General features: G+C 56.2%; 1 protein-coding gene across 2 annotated transcripts in view; it reads left to right on the top strand.

The window, feature by feature from the left end:
- The first annotated feature begins 5,843 nt into the window (after positions 1-5,843).
- The window catches only part of PTPRS (protein tyrosine phosphatase receptor type S), a 162,869-nt gene continuing 153,098 nt past the window's right edge, over positions 5,844-15,614 (top strand). The window contains exons 1-2 of one of the 2 annotated variants that reach the window (XM_054181823.1): positions 5,909-5,989; positions 9,425-9,506. The gene's annotated coding sequence lies outside the window, so the exon portion shown is untranslated. Of the gene's footprint in view, positions 5,990-9,424; positions 9,507-15,614 lie in introns of both variants that reach the window. The other variant, XM_054181822.1, reaches the window with a different exon arrangement.

Genomic DNA, 15,614 nt, shown 5'->3' with positions numbered 1-15,614 from the left:
AGACAGAACTCAGCCCGTAATGTTCCTGATAAAGCAAAGTCCCAATGACACAGCTGAAAAACATCAGCGGAGCAAAGAGCAGTGAAAACTTCCCTGGGCTTCCATATGGCATCGCTCCATCTTGGACCACGCTGTTATTATATTTCATCCCGCTTCAGCTGCTTTCTGTGTTATCTGACGCGGGGAAAATGTTGATGTGGAGGACTCCGGTGCAGACACTTGGCTTTTCTCTCCCGCCAGTGCGTGCCGCATTTGTATTCTCCCCGCTACTGCGACGTTTTCAAAATGTTTTGTTAAGTTAATTTGTATCCGCAGCCACTTGTGAATTTTTCAGATTATTTGATCTGTAACTGAACTAACATGAAGAGTAACTATTGTTCTGCAGGAGCAGACGGTGCCGAAGCGTGTCTTACGTGTTTGACGCGTGACCGTCTTCTAACCCCGAATGAGGTCCCCAGGCACCAGCAATGCTGCTGGAGACCAGGCTGGGGATGGCACCGGGCGCATCCCTGCACCGCTCCAGCCTCAGCTGCCGCCCCGCAGCCCCCAGGCACCGTCACACCCCAAAAACCCTCTCTGGAAGGCACTTGTCTCCATTGCGAATTAGCCCAGATCGCAAATTGTGCCTCAAATGTGCTCCTGCAGCCCAGGGAGATTTTTCATGTGTCTCATGGACGTGTGGAGAACGGAGGGGTTTCAGTTTTCCTCATCAGCCTTGGCAGCTCCATGGCGCTGGGGCAGCGCGGGGGCTGAGGCTGGGGCCGGGGGGGTTCTGGTGGGATGACAGCAGTGGAGAACCGCTCTTTAAGTTAGAGCAGGAGATGAGTTTCTGCCTCAGGAAGAGCCTGGGATGAGTCTTTAGGAGTGATTTCTCAGCCGCTGATGAGCCTTTCCCCAGGGGCTCCGGAAATCGGGGGGTTGGTCGCTCCCCATGGCTGACCTGCCAAAATCCTCCGGTGACCACCAGAACCACTGATCTGCTCTGGTTGGAAGCAAATGGAAATTAAACAGAAAATGCGATGAAATTCCGGACTCGGTTATCCCCTGGCACATCTACCCGAGGCCGCAGGTACGTACGCATTCGGCATCTGCCAGAAGCGATAGCGGCGACCACAGCCCTCGGCTCGGGGTTGGGCACCAGCTCCTCTCCCGGCGGATGGGGTTTATGGATCGGCACCTGCCCTTTCAACCGGTGACAAGCTGGCATCGATCGTGTGCCGTGCTTGTTCTTTAACTTGTTGTTTTACCAGCTTTAATTTAAGAACTGAATTCAAATGCCATCAAGGGGGAGATCAATAGCTCTTTTCACAACCCACCAGTGACCATGTCTGGGCACAGCGGCTCGGCTGCTGGAGCAGACTCGCTTTTCACCCCGGCTTTTAGAGGAATTAAAACCCAATGGAAACAAAAATGGGTTGGAAAAGAATCATAGATTTGTTTTGGTTGGAAGAGACCTTTAAGATCATCAAGTCCAACCGTTAACGCAGCACTGCCAAGGCCACCACTAACCCATGTCCCTCAGTGCCACGTCTACCTGTCTTTTCAATACCCCCAGGGATGGTGACTCCACCACTGCCCTGGGCAGCCTGGTCCAATGCTTGACAACCCTTTCAGTGAAGAAATTTTTCCTAATATCCATCCTAAACCTCCCCCGGTGCAACTTGAGGCCGTTTCCTTTCATCCTATCAACTGTTACTTGGGAGAAGAGAAGTTGGGATCAAAGTTGCCTCCAGCACAGCCCCAAGGTCAGCCCGAACCTTTGATTCCTTTAGGTGATGCCTTTGGCTGTGGGCGTTGGGTTTACAGGGTAAAGGATGCTCCAGCCTTCAAAAAGTCTCACTACGCTTCGGAGGACCCACGAAACCTGCCTGCATTGGCCGGATCACACCGTCTGGGTACAACATGAGGACAAGATGGCATTAAGATGTGACTATTTCCCACCGCAGGAGTACCGCAGCAGCTTCTCTGCACCACCTCCGCCGGGCTCACGAGAAGATGTCGTGCGCTTCAGCAGATCGACCGATAAAGAAAAAATAATCAAGCAGGATTTGGGGGCACATCTCCGCAGGCTCCACGTGCACCTGAAAACTCAGCCGTTAGTCACGAGGACACCCAGCAATTGCGCATCCCTGCAGTCACTGCCGGCTTTATGGCAAGTCATGAGATATTTGGTATTTTCCTTCAAGCAAACAAAAGCAGATGATTAAGGAAGAGGCGCAGCTTGCTCGCTTTCAGGAGGAAGAGAGCTTGCAAAATGCAACTCTCAGAGCTTCAATAAAACTCCAGAAAGCAAATAAACAGCCTGGCTGAGAGGATAACGCTCCCGCTTTCCTGAATTTTAAGCCAAATTTGGGATGCTGGGGGGGGAGGATGGGGATTACCTCCTGCAAAACTGGCACCAGTGAAAATGTCATGAGAGCATGGATGCTGAAATGCGGAGAAATGTGCATTGCAGCCCCAGCCTGGCGTTTCGGGCTGTACGGACTCCAGAAACTTCTAAAACTTCCAGTGGAAAACCATTTCCAAATGGAAAACCGAAAAGAATGTGGCCGAGTTTCACCCTCCCTCTAATTTTTTTGTGTTATTATTTTCATTTCCAAAGCCATTTTTGCCTAAGGCAACATGTTTATACAAAATGCTTCATTCTAAAAAAAAAATAATACTCTTTGCAGATGGAAAAATACTCTGTCAGAAATTTCCTGGCCACCTCTCCATTTCATGCCAACGCTTCGCATGCTTTGAAGGGCTATAAATGACTCTACAGCAGCAAATTTGGCCACTGAGATTTTAAAGCGTGGTATGGCAGCGCTCTACACGCAGGATTTAACCCCCCCACTTATTTTACACTTTCCTTCACAACTATCTCCCAGCTATAAAATATACATGGGTGCATCGATCGCTCTGGTGATCAAACCTCTCTGCCTTCAAAAATACGGCCTATCCAGAAACGTAAGCATCCTAATTAAAAATATGTTGGAGCGTTGAATTGTAAATGAATCAATTCCTTCCTTAAAAAAAAAAATAAAAAAAAAATATCTCCAGTCAAGCAAGACCAGAATGGGATGGTTAATAATTGATATTTACATTTCTCCCATGTCTGATCAAAGGATTTGATTGCATGACAAATGAGGAAATTACTGTAAAGTATTCGACATCCATTAAGAACACAGATGCAGCGATAGGAGCCGCGGTGATGGGGCGGTTGCCACCAGGCTCCGCAGCCCTTCGGAAAGGGCTCGGGCTGACGGTGGAAGTGGGTATTTTCCGGATGCGGAAGAAAATCAGCGATCGATCCCTGCTTTATAGGAGATGCCGCAGGACAGGACGGGAAGGGGTGTCCACGGCAGAGCCCGGACTCTTCCAGGAGTTGAGAAGGTGGGGCTGGACCCTGCAGCAGCAGGGGGGACACCTTGTAGCTGGTCCTAGGGGTGCCTACGGCCTCCCGCGGACCCCTGTGGAGTCCGGTGGGTTCCTGTGGGCTCCTACGGACTCCTATGGGTCTCTGTGGGTCCCCACGGAATGCTGTGGATCTCTGTGGGTCTCTAAGGACTCCCATGGATCCCTATGGGACCCTATGGGCTGCCCTGGACCCCTGTTGGTCCCCATAGGCCCCTCTGGACCCCTACAGGTCTCTGTGGGCTCCCATGGACCACTGTGGGATCCTACAGGGGACCCTACAGGCTGCTACTGGTCATATGGGTCCCCATGGGCTGCTGTGGACCCCTCTGGGCCCCTCTGGGCCCTCTGGACCCCTATGGGACCCTATAGGCTCTTATGTTCCTCTATGCATCTGTAGGGGCTCCTATGGACCCCTACAGGTCTATATGGACCCCTATGGATCTTTATGTGCCCCTGTGGACCCCTGTGGGACCCCTATGGGTCTTGATGGGCTCTTATGGACCCCTGTGGACCCCTGTGGATCTCTGTGGTCTCCTAAAATTGGAAGTCGTCCTTTCTCACAAAGGAAAGGTAATTTTTAAATCAATTTGAAGGTTCCCCGTCCAATTGCAGCACCTCCCCGTGGCAGAGGGCACGCGGTGCTGCCCCACGCCCACCCGGCTGGCCCGGCACCTCCACCCGCAGCCCTGACGGCAGCACCGGGAGCTGACGGCGTTTTCCTGGCGTCTCCAGGAAAATGGAGCAGGTTGAACGCCCACAATTTATTTCCAAGGCTGTAGCAACAGCAACCTCTCGCCTCAAGAGCAGGCCATCCTCGCCACGCAGGAAAACGGGCAAAATCCCCAAGATGCCCCGAGATTGCGCAGTGGAGAGGCTCCTCTCAGCCCCGAAAGAGAAATTAGAACATTTTTCTGCTGGATTTTGCCCAGAACAGTTAAAACTCGGCGCTGGGCTGACATTTGGTCAGTATTAGGAGGCACATGAGGGGATCAAGAAAAGTTCACAGAGCAGCAGATGGGGGAGCGGGTGGTTGCCCTCGCAGCGAGAGCCTGGCGCGCTCAGGACTTCAGGAAAGGCAAATTATTAAAATTATTAAAAAAAGGTTTCCTCTGATTTTTTAAAATTTTTTAATTTATTTTAAATTTTTTTCCCTTTTATTTTTCTTTCCTGTTCGACGGGTGCTCCGGTCTCAGGGCACCCAGCATCAGTTCTCCGGCTTTGGAGAGCCCTTCCGTGAGCGGCAAACTGCCGGCCATCGGCCCCGCTCTCCCAAACCCACCCCTTTGGGGCAAATTCTTGCAATTTTTTGGCTAATTTTTGCATTTGGTCATCAGAGTCGAGGGGCATCACGGGGTATCCCAGACCTGGGGGGATTAGAAATGGAAAGAGCCGCGACAGTGGGGCCAAACGGTGGGAAACAGGGAAGCATGGGAAAGGCTTCGAGGACGGGAAATGTATTAAATACTGGGAATATATTAAATATAGGGAATATATTAAATATGGAGAATATGTTAAGTACGGGAAATACATTAAATATGGGTAGTATATTGAATATGAGGAATATATTGAATACGGGGAATGCATTAAATATGGGAAATATGTTAAATATGTGAAGTATATTGAATATGAGGAATATATTAAATATGGGAGTATATTAAATATGATAAATATAGTGGATACGAGGACTATATTAAATATGGGGATTATATTAAGTATGGGAAATATATCGGATATGAGGAGTATATTAACTATGGAGAGTATATTGAACAGGAGTAAAATACTGAAGGCGCCAAATACCAAGTATGACAAATATAATACACGTGAGCAGGCATGGAATTGGGGAAATGTATTGAATATAGGTAATATATCGAATATTGGCGATAGGTCGAACACGGGAAGCGTGGCAAACAGAAGTGGGCTGGGTGCAATACGCGCTGTGGGAGATGCGTTGAGCACGAGACACCCGCGGAGTGCGGGAGCCGGGGGTGGCGTTAGTGCGGGGGAGGCGCTGCGCTGGGGGAAACCGACAACGCGTGAAGGGAAATACCTTAAATACCAGAAATAAATTGGTGATGGCAAATAACCCGAGTGTTGCAAACGTGCCCAAAACGGGCAATATGCGGAAAGAGGGAAAGTTATTGAAAGAGCGGCTGCGGGGCGGGAAGGGTCCCCCGGCCCCTGCGTGCCGCGCCGCGCCTCGCCGCCCCGCGCCCACGTGCACTACGCCCGCGCGGCGCCTTTAAGGCGCGGCCACGCCCCTCCAGCGCGCTCCTCGCCTCCGCGGTGACGTCACCCACACCCCCCTCCCCTCACGCCAGCCCGGGAGGAGGAGGGGGAGAAGGAGGAGGAGGAGGGGGGGGTGTGGCCCGCCCCGCGGTGACGTCAGGCGGCGGCGGCTCGGGGAATGACATCACCTGTGCGAGTGGCCGGCGGCGGGCGGGAGCTCGCGCCGCAGTGTCCCCGCGCCGCGGCCCCAGCGCAGCCGCCGGGCGGAGGCGGAGGGAGGAGGCGGAGGAGGAGGGCGAGGGCGGCCGCGGCCCTTCCGCGCCCCTCCGCCGGCCAGCATGGGAGCGGGCGGCCGCGCCGGCAGGTACGGCGTTAAGGGGGGCGCGGTATAGCGGGGGGCGGTGGGTGAGTGGGGGAGGCGTCGCAGCGGGGCCGCTTTGTCGGGCGCAGGCGGGGTGCAGCGAGCGCGCGTTGTAGCGGGGGGGCGCAGGTGGGTCGCGTGGCAGCGGTACGCGGTGGAGCGAGGGTGGGTTTCGCGGAGGGGGGGGCGGTTGTAGCGGGGGCGGGCTGCGATGGGGAGGGGGGTCGCGTTATAGCGGGGTGCGCGGTGGAGCCGGGGGGTCGCGGTGTAGCGGCGCTGGACGGGAGAGGGGTGCAGGTGGCTCGCGTTTGGGGGGGGGGGGGCGGCGAGGGTGGTGTTATAGTGGGGGGGCGCTTGGCAGGGGTGTGGGCAGGCTGCGTTGAGGTCTCGTTGCGGGGGGGGGGCGGCCGGCTGGCGATGGGGGGGTCGCGTTGTAGCGTGGGGGGGTGTAGAGGGGTCGCCGGGGGGTGCGGGTGGGTGGCACCGGGGGGGCGGGGGCGTCTTATAGAGGGGGGAGCGTGGGAGGGGGGGCTGCACTGGGGGAAGGGGCCGCGCTGTAGCGGGGGGGCGCAGGGAGGGGGCGCGCTGGACCACCGGCACTTGCGATGGGGGATGCGAGGGAGAGCCGGGGCGGGGGCACCGGTGCCGGCTCGGGGTGTCCCCGGGGCGCATCCCGCCCCGGTGCTGGTCCCCGGGGTGAGCCCTGCTCCGTCCCACGCCCCGGTGCCGGGCTCCGGTCCCCGGGCGGTGCTCCGCGCTCCGTCCCGCGCCCCGGTACCGGTTCACCCTCTCCGGGTCCGTCCCCCCCCCCGCCTTTAGGACGAGGCTCCTCCGTTTCCCCGCCGTGTCCTGCCCTCGCTGGCCCCCCTGCCCCGTCCCCGTGTCCCCCCCGGCCACCTCTTCCCGACCACGGTCCCACCGGGCGGGTGGGTGCTCGCTGCGGGGGCACTGACCCACGGGATGGGATTTGGGGTGTTCTGGTGTCACCCCCGTGCCAAGGGCTGCGGGGCCACCCGTGCTGGTGGGGGGCACCCGCGTCACCTGTCGGTGGGATCGGAGCTTCTCCGCCTCCCGGCATCCGCGCGTGCTGGGGATGCTCCGTCGAAGCCGGTGTCGCTCCCGGAGCAGCATCGCCGGGATGCGGGTACTGGAGGAAGCGTCGGATGCGGGTACTGGAGGAGGCATCGGACCCCGGCTGTGTACCCCCGGGGTGCTGCCCTCACCCGACCCCAAACACCGGGGGTCCCGGGGGTCCCTTTTCCTCCCTGCCAGCTCCGTTGGGATGTGGGTTTCACTGTGCGGTGGCCCGGTGATGGTGACAATAGCAAGGACGGGGTCCAGGTCACCCCAAAACTATCCTAGACCCCCGTGTCCGAGGGGTGTCCCCTCCCCTGCACCAAACCCCGTCCTCCTGCAAGGTGCAGCTGGCTCCGGGGACCGAGGGACGCCCCTGGGTGGCCCTTTTCCATCTGCCCTTGGGGATTTCAGCTGAAATCCCGAGCCCTGGGGCCATCCTGTGGCGGGCAAGAGCCGCCCCCGGAGCTCCGGTGTCCCCGAGCCCAAACTTGTCACAGGGAGGGCGGAAAAAGTCCCCACCCAAAATAAGAGTAATGATTAATAGTGTTTGTGTTTCGCCGGGAGGATCCCGTTCCAGTCTTTCCTGGGGAAGCAAATGGTGTGGATGTGGAATAAGGGGGGGAGGGGGAAAGAATAATGCTGGTGGGGAGGTGACAGCCGTGGGAGGGATGATGGGGGTGCCTGCGACGGGTGCTGCACCCTCGGGGCGGGGGACAGCTCTGCTTCTGGGGCGTTTGTCCTCTCCGAGTCCCCGGGTGGCTTTGCTTTTGTGAAAGCGCTTGTACCAATTGGGAGGAAAAAGCGGTAGAGGGGGGAGGTTTCCAGTCCTTTCTCCGAGCTGGGGGGCTCTGCGGGGGCGAGGGGGTGTGTGCCTGGGGTGTCCCCGCCATCCCCTCCATGGGCAAACACCCGGCTAAATTTGCGGGGGACCCTCCCCGCCCACACTCGCTCTCTGCTCCTGCCCGCAGCTGACGGTGCTGCCTCGCAGCTCTGCTCGGGCAGGACCCGTATAGCAAAATAGTATGGATTTATTAGCGCCACCCCCCCCCCCCCAAACATATTCTGAGGGTTGTGCACCTGCGCCAGGCTGGGGGAGCCAGCGGTGTGACCTGAAGGGGGTCCTGCTGTGGGGGATGAGGCTGCTCGTCCCCTCGGGCTGGGGGGGCTCTTGATGGGGGCGACGGACAAATGTCACGTCTGGGTGCTGAACATGAAGCTGGTGGGGTCGGCAGCGCAGGGTACGTGATGATGTGGGGACCCTCCTGTCCTCCTGGGGGTGACGGTACCCCTCCTCCTGCCAGCCCGATAGTGGGAAAGCTGTTAATTGTTCCCTGCCAGATTGACTTATAAATTAACGAGTTTGCTGGCACTTTCCTCCTCCTTCCTGTGCGTGGTAAAGGGCCCATATTTCAAATGGGAAAAAGTCATAAATACTTTGAGTAATGCGAGCGGAGCTTCCAGCTGAAGCAGTGCCACCGAGTACCGCGGGGGGAGAGGGTCCCCCGCCGCCCGGCTGGGCGCGCGCTGTGGGGGAGATGCGGGGCAGGAGGTCCTCGAGTCCCCTTGTAGTTGTCTTCTGGCATGGGCCTTGCTGGCAGGACGGGGTCAGGTGCTTCGTGTCCCCTGGGTCTCTGTCCCCCTGGTCGCCAGGTTTGACAGTGCAGCCACTTGCTGGGGTGTCTCCTCCGTCTTGCCCCGAGGGGAGCGGGGCTGCTCTGCCTTTTGTCTGGATGCTGGTGTGACGCGAGTCCTGAGGAAAAGAGGAAAAGTGTGCCTTTGCTTTTCATCCAGGAGGGTGGATTCTTGTTAGAACCTTAATTCTGTGGCTGCTTTGGGGGAGAGGTGGGAATGAGGGTGAAGCAACAGCTGAGGTGCAGCCAGGTGGGATGTCCGAGGAGGTGGTGTGGCCACATGCTGGGGAAACTGAGGCTGGAGGGGGGGAATTCGTGATTCTTCACAGCATAGGAACAATTCCTGCCGCCACACTTCCCCAGAGGGCTTGGGCCGTATCTGGGGACCTCAAAGGCTGTCCCGCCTGACGCACCTTTGAGGTCTCTCAGTCCGGCCCAGCGGTGGGTCGGGATGGATGCCCTCTGCGGTGCCCGGCGTGGCCGTGCCCCCTGGGGTTCCGCAGGCTTGAACCCGGCGTGGAGCGGGGTGAGGGTCCCATCCAGCTTCTTGCTGCGCTGCAGAATAACTCGAGGCAGTAACGGCATGTTGGACTGTTTGCTTTTCCACGTGGCGTATGAGGTTGTGTGGGCGGCGAGCGGCTGTGATGGATGTGAGATGTACCCACCACATATGGATTTTATTTGAACGCTCTCTGTTCCCCACTAAAACAGTTTTTCTTTTGCATTGCAGAGAACAAAATTGCGAGTATAGGATACCGAGCTAAAGTGAAGCCAGGTCTATCCCGAGTCAGTGCGGGCAGTGCGAGCGGATGGTAAGGAGAGAGGTTATTCCGTCGTGTTAAAGAGGTGCCACTAAGTAGTTTAATCGGCAATTGCTGAACCTTGAACTTTAAATTCTTCTTATATGAGTCGATAAGAACACATATATTATTCATGACTCTCTCCCCAAAAAAAGGAAAATCTGCAAATGACTGGTTAAATATCATTGCTTCAACAGCGTGAAAAATGCGCCAAACTTTCTACTTCAAATAGTCCTTCCCCTTGGCCCGGCTCCCTCCATCCGCGGAGCTCTGCTTCCTGCTGCAGGCGCAGAGGTCGGAGGGAGCAGGGTCGGACGGGGTCGGAGCCCCGAGTCCCGGGCTTTGGTCTGGGCAGGACCCCCAGAACTTTTTGTATTTTCGATATTTGCAAAATGAAGAAAATAGCCAGGCTGGGCAGGCTGCAAAGCTTCTGGCTATAACAGTATTATGTTTTAAAAATTGTCGTCAGTTTTAAACTTGTGAGCCCTGAAGTAGTAGAGCTCAGGCCAGCTTCCTTTCTGCAAAGTTTATTACACAATAAGCTGGAACAATCTGAGGGCTCTGTTTGTTACACTCTCTTTTTTTTTTTTGCTCTTGTCCTCTCTTTCTGATTATTTGCTTTATAACTTGACTTTTTTTTATTTTTCTTTGACATCAGCCTAGCAAACTGGAAATTGTCTTTTTTTTTTTTTTTTTGCCTCATCCTTTAACTCGTAAACCCTCTAGATTTCTGGGTCTGATCCAACATAATTCTCTTGGACATTTTTTTTTTTTTCTATCTTGGGCATCATTGTCTTGGCTTAGTAATTTATCGAGCTTGGCGTTCCCCTTGCAATAGCTGCCTGCGCTGTCGGCTTATTTGCTGCTCGTCAGAGCAAGCCCTTGCAGAGCCGCGTGTCCTGCACGCAGAGCCCTTCACACATGTCCATGTCCCGCTGCAGCATCATCCAAAAAAGCGATTTTCAGCCCATGGTGCCTTCCTGACATCACTTGATAAGGAGCTGGTTGGGAGGCGTGAGTTTCTTTAAACTTTATTTATTTATTTATTTATTTTAAATCCATGAAGCCTCTTGGCTCCCGTCCTCCCACCAGCTCCCGAGGGCTGGCATGTTGGCACGGGGCTCCCACACACACGTGCAAGCGGCACACACCGAGGGAGGAGGTGGAGGTGCTGCCATGGCAAAAGAAGGGGACGGGGACGTGTGTGTCCCCTCCGGGGTGTCTGGGCATGAGGAGGGAGCACGTGTGGGTGCAGAGGGAGCGGCGTGGGCTGTACGCAGACCTGGGTGCGTTAAAGGAGACGCAGATCCTCAACGGTGCTTAGGGATGCTTCTGCTCCATCTCTGGAGCTGAGTGGTGAGGGTGACAACAGCCCAGCTCGTGGGGATGGGGACACGCCAGCACCCCGTGCTGGGATTTCTCCCTGTCCCTGGGACCTGCTGGGCCCATCAGGGACTCGTGTCCCCTGCCCCGGAAAAGCGAGGCTTTGCCGTGTCCTGACCCAGCCAGCCTGCTGCAGCCCTGGGCTACTGGGGACTCACCTGGGGTAGTGCGTCTCGGGTTTGGAAAGCTCTGGAGATGGCCTCTGCACAGCTCCTGGTGTGGCTGGGTTTTTGAGCGGGGTTTTTGAGCCCTGCTGCACGGACATGGCCAGCCCAGAGGGGGACGGGATTTTTAGCATTGCCCTCTTCCATACGTTATCATAGAATTGTTTTGGTTGGAAAAGACCTAAATTTAAGATCATCAAGTCCAACCATTAACCCAGCACTGACAAGTTACCACTAACCCATGTCCCTCAGCGCCACATCTGTGTGGCTCTTAAATACCCCCAGGGATGGTGACTCCACCACTGCCCTGGGCAGCCTGGTCCAATGCTTGACAACCCTTTTGCTGAAGAAATATTTCTTAATATCTAGTCTAAACCTTCTCTGAAACAACTTGAGGCCGTTTCCTCTTGTCCCATCGCCTGTTCCTTGGGAGAAGAGAGCGACCCCCCCGGCTGCCCCCTCCTTTCAGGGAGCTGTAGAGAGCGAGAAGGTCTCCCCTCCTCCTCCTCCTCCTCTCCAGGCTGAACACCCCCAGCTCCCTCAGCCGCTCCTCACCAGACTTGTGCTCCAGACCCCTCACCAGCTCCGTTCCCCTTCTCTGGACACGCTCCAGCCCCTCAATGTCGTTCTTGTGGTGAGGGGCCCAAAACCGGACACAGCCCTTGAGGTGGGGCCTCACCAGTGCCCAGTACAGCGGGGTGATCACTGCCCTAAAAAATATATATATATATATATGCACACACACACACATACTATAGCTCGGGCCATTGCGCTTTGAGTGTTGTCACACATGAGGATCTGTCATAACATCCATGCTGTAGTTCCTTGGCAACATTGGCACAATTGCACAACAATTAAGAGCTGCTCTAGATTAGAAAGCAGATCTTGGTTTGCCTAAACAGGTTTAAAAAAAAAAGCTATCAAATTAAACTGGACCAGGCAACTCATATAATGTACACACCTAAATTGGTTTAGCATTTGCATAAATCAGATTAAATCGGGGCTGTGGGGTGGTTTAGGGTGTGTGGCGGTTTCTGCCCAGCTCCTGGAGGTCCGGGCTCCCGCCGCGGTGCCGGGGCTGCTTTTGCAGAGCAGCAGCTGAATCACTTGTTTACAGCCTCGCTTCGTAGGCGATCGCTCTGCGGTGCTGGTTTACATCAGGCCAGGGGGCTGCGGTTGGGCTGGGACCTCGAAGGTAACTGGGATGCTCCCACCTTAGCGGGGACGTCCTACGGGAGGGGGGAAAACCTGAAGGTCGAGCGGCTCTTGACGGTGCGGGAGGTGGGTGGGCGGGCGGCAGTGCGTGGGCAGCGGGGTTTGGATCGTGGTTCACAAGAAGGGTCTCTCTCTATGGGGGGATTTTCAAGCCCGCTGGGGTTTGAGTAGCAAAGCATTCGCGTGTGAGCCCACACGTGGGGAGCACAGCGCCTGGGTGTCCTGCACCTCCCGCTGCCATCTCTCCGCTTCAGTCTTGGGGCATCTCGGACGTGGTCCGCGGGGGCGTGAAGGTGGGAGTGCATCCGGTGTCCCCCTTGGGAGCGCCGGGTCTCCTCTAGTCAAGCTCAAGAGCGCAGCAGGTACGCTGGTCTGCTCAGGCTTCAGGGATGATTCCCTCTCTTCGGCGCTTGCTGCCGCGTTTCTGGGATGTGGTGGATTTACACACCGGATTGAGGGACGAGTTGAGATACCCCAGATCCGAACTTCAGAAGTGCCCCAATTTTACATCATGCTGCTTTCGGGTTTTTTTCCCCCCCTTTCACTTCTGTTTGCGGGCAGCGAACACATGATGCGATGCGTTACACGGGGTACCCACGTGCTCTGGGCGCAGGAGGCACAAGGCTGTGGGCAGAGCGCTCTCCATCTCTCGTGCATCCACCGAGCCGGGATCGCAGACAGCAGGAAGGAGAGGGAGGGCATGGTGTGCTGGTGTCTGTGTGGCTTCTCAGAGTGCAATAATCTCATCTCGGGGAAAACAGCAGCCTCATCTGAAACTCAGCGCATTGTCTTTTTGTGGTGCTCGAGTCGTATCTCGCCATCTCTCCCTCTGAGCTGTTGCTTAATTGTTTTATTCTTCGTGGTGTCCCCGTCTCCAAATTAGTGCTGCTAGTAATTCCACAGATGATTTAAATCTGAAAGGTTCTTTTCTTAAAAGTCTTAATCGTGCTTCCCTCCATTTTGCTTTTGTGAAGACAGCAGAGATGGACGGATTACCTGCTCGCCGGGCTGCAAATGCATGTGCGTGTGTGCCTGCAAAATCTGCAGGAACTGGGGATTATTCTTAATCGAATCTTCAGCTCCGATATCATCAAGTGGTTGCTCTGGTTCCCGTGAAACGGAGCTGGGTGTTGCTTCTGGCTTGCACCGATGGAGGTTTCCCTCCTGCTGCTTTTTTCCTTTGTTTACCGCGCGTTGCTGTCACTCGCTGGCACCGGCTTCGCCTCCTTCCCTCGCCGGCTGCGAAGGGGAGTCGGGAGCTGAGCAGCAGTTTCCAGTCGCTGCGTGAAGTTCCCATGTCACCCTCGACCGGCACCGCTCAGGATGTGCGGGAAGAGCCGTGTCCCACTGGGAGCTCCCGGGTGGCGGAGGCAGGTGGGGACCGAACTGTCGGTTCCTCCCTGCAGGAGGGTACGTCCCTGGGGCGGAGCGGTGGCCCTGGGCAGGCAGGGACAGTGACGGGGAAGATTTGGTGCCAAAGCACATTGAAGGTGTTTCTCAGGATGCTGTGGCTTCCACCAACAAATTGCTGTCCCCTGGGATCGCTCCTGTCCCCTCCAGGCAGATGGCTGTGTACCCGACTCCGCTGGGCAACCTGGGGGAAGATGGGGCTGAGCACTGCGGGCCAGCACCCGTACCTGCCCGCTGGCCACCTGGGAGCGGGCAGAGTGGCGGCCATGCCATCTCCTGGCCAGGCGAGACCTGGTCGAGCTGAACGCCCTGCGAAGGGCAGAGGGATGCTTGGGAAACCCAGAGGCACCGGTGCAGGAGCGATGCAAAGGCTGGTGCATGGGGTTTGCCCAGTGCAAACCAGTTCATGAATTAACTGGTATTTCTGTCCCTCGGTCCCTGGGATGGGGTCACTGGTGGCGGCACAGGCCTCGGCCCCGTGGCATTTTGTGCTGGACAATCACACGCCGCGAGTGGAGCCGCGCAGGGACCTCCCGGTCGGCTCCTTCCCTCCGAGTCGCCATTTTATTTTTCTTAAACGTTTATGTATAACTGTACACTAACCTATAAAAATTAGTTTAGGATGGCTGCCAAGAAAATCTCTGCAGTGCCTTGTGGGTAACTCCCTGTGAATTACCATAAAAGCTGTAGTGCCGAGGCTGCTGTGGCAGTTGTGAGGATGCCAGTCATAATGCTCTGTATTTAAAATTCAGATGAATGCGTAATGCCTTCGTGTCTGGATTGCAGCAGCTGGTAGCGTTTCTGGTGTCCCTGCCCTGCGTGCTGCTGCACCCGCTCCTGCGTTTTAATCTCTTCTTGCGTTCTTCCAGCGTTTTGCCTGATTACAAAATGCAACAGGTAGCAAAACGCGGGCTCAGCCGTGCTGCGAGGGAGAGTGGTTTCTGATAGCTTCCTCCCAGGAGGGACCAGCCTCCTGCTTCCATTGAGCCGGCGGCAATATTTCACTTAAGGGAAAAGCCGCTCCGTAACCCTTCCCCTCCGCATCCTGCACAAGCGATGTCCTGTTTCCGAGGGCGCTCTATTTCTGGGTGTGCGGAGCGCCAGGACCCGGACTCGCTCGAGCAGATGAAACCGGGGTGGTGCCGATGCTTGGTGGAGCCTGTGTGAGGGGGGACATCTCCTGCCGTGCTGGGGAAGGCTGCGGCTCGCTTGCAAGCCAGCCCGTTAGCTTTGCTGCTTCGCTATGTGCGTTTGGAAATACAAAGTGCTTCTCTCTATCTCTCTCCGCTGGTTTTCCTCCGGAGCAGCGAGCCAAGGTGACTGCGGGTCTCCGGAGCGGAGTCTCGGCCGAGAAGCCGCTCGGCTCGGCGCGGGTGCCTGGCAGAAGGTGCTGCTGATCTTCTGCTGGGCATGATGGATCATTTCATTTAAATTTTCCTGAAATATAATATTCATCATGGTGTCACTGTCCCACCTTCATTATAGCTTCCTGATAAACATCTCTAATCGGAGAGTGATCTCTCTGCCCTGCCAGAAGCCGCCTGGGGATAATGAATACGTTTTTGAAGCTGGGAGAGGGTGTCTCGGGGACGTGTTCCTGCTCTCCCACCCCTGTCTGTGCGGAGAATCACTTGCCCGGCTGATAAATAAAGCAAGACGCAAATCTGTCTTTCCCAGGTATATTGGTGGTATTTGTATGTGGCTGTTTCTGTTCAGGGCTCCAGGATGGTGGCGGTTCGGGTGTAACCCGGTGTCCCTGTTGGTACAGTGGGGTTTTTTTCCCAGGGATTCCTGAAGGGACCCTTGTCCCGCCTGGGGCTGGGGTTTAGGGCAGGACCCTGAGGCAGCTCAACCCCCCCCATGCTGGGCGGCTGGGCAGCCTCTCCCGCCCCACGCGGGGCGAGTCCCTGCCACCATCTGGGCTGGATTTTGGCAGGAGGGTGCAGCT

Source organism: Rissa tridactyla, chromosome 22 (genome assembly GCF_028500815.1).
Source record: "Rissa tridactyla isolate bRisTri1 chromosome 22, bRisTri1.patW.cur.20221130, whole genome shotgun sequence".
NCBI lineage: Eukaryota > Metazoa > Chordata > Aves > Charadriiformes > Laridae > Rissa > Rissa tridactyla.
Note: the sequence above shows the minus strand (reverse complement) of the source record. Positions and strands in the feature narration are given on the sequence as shown.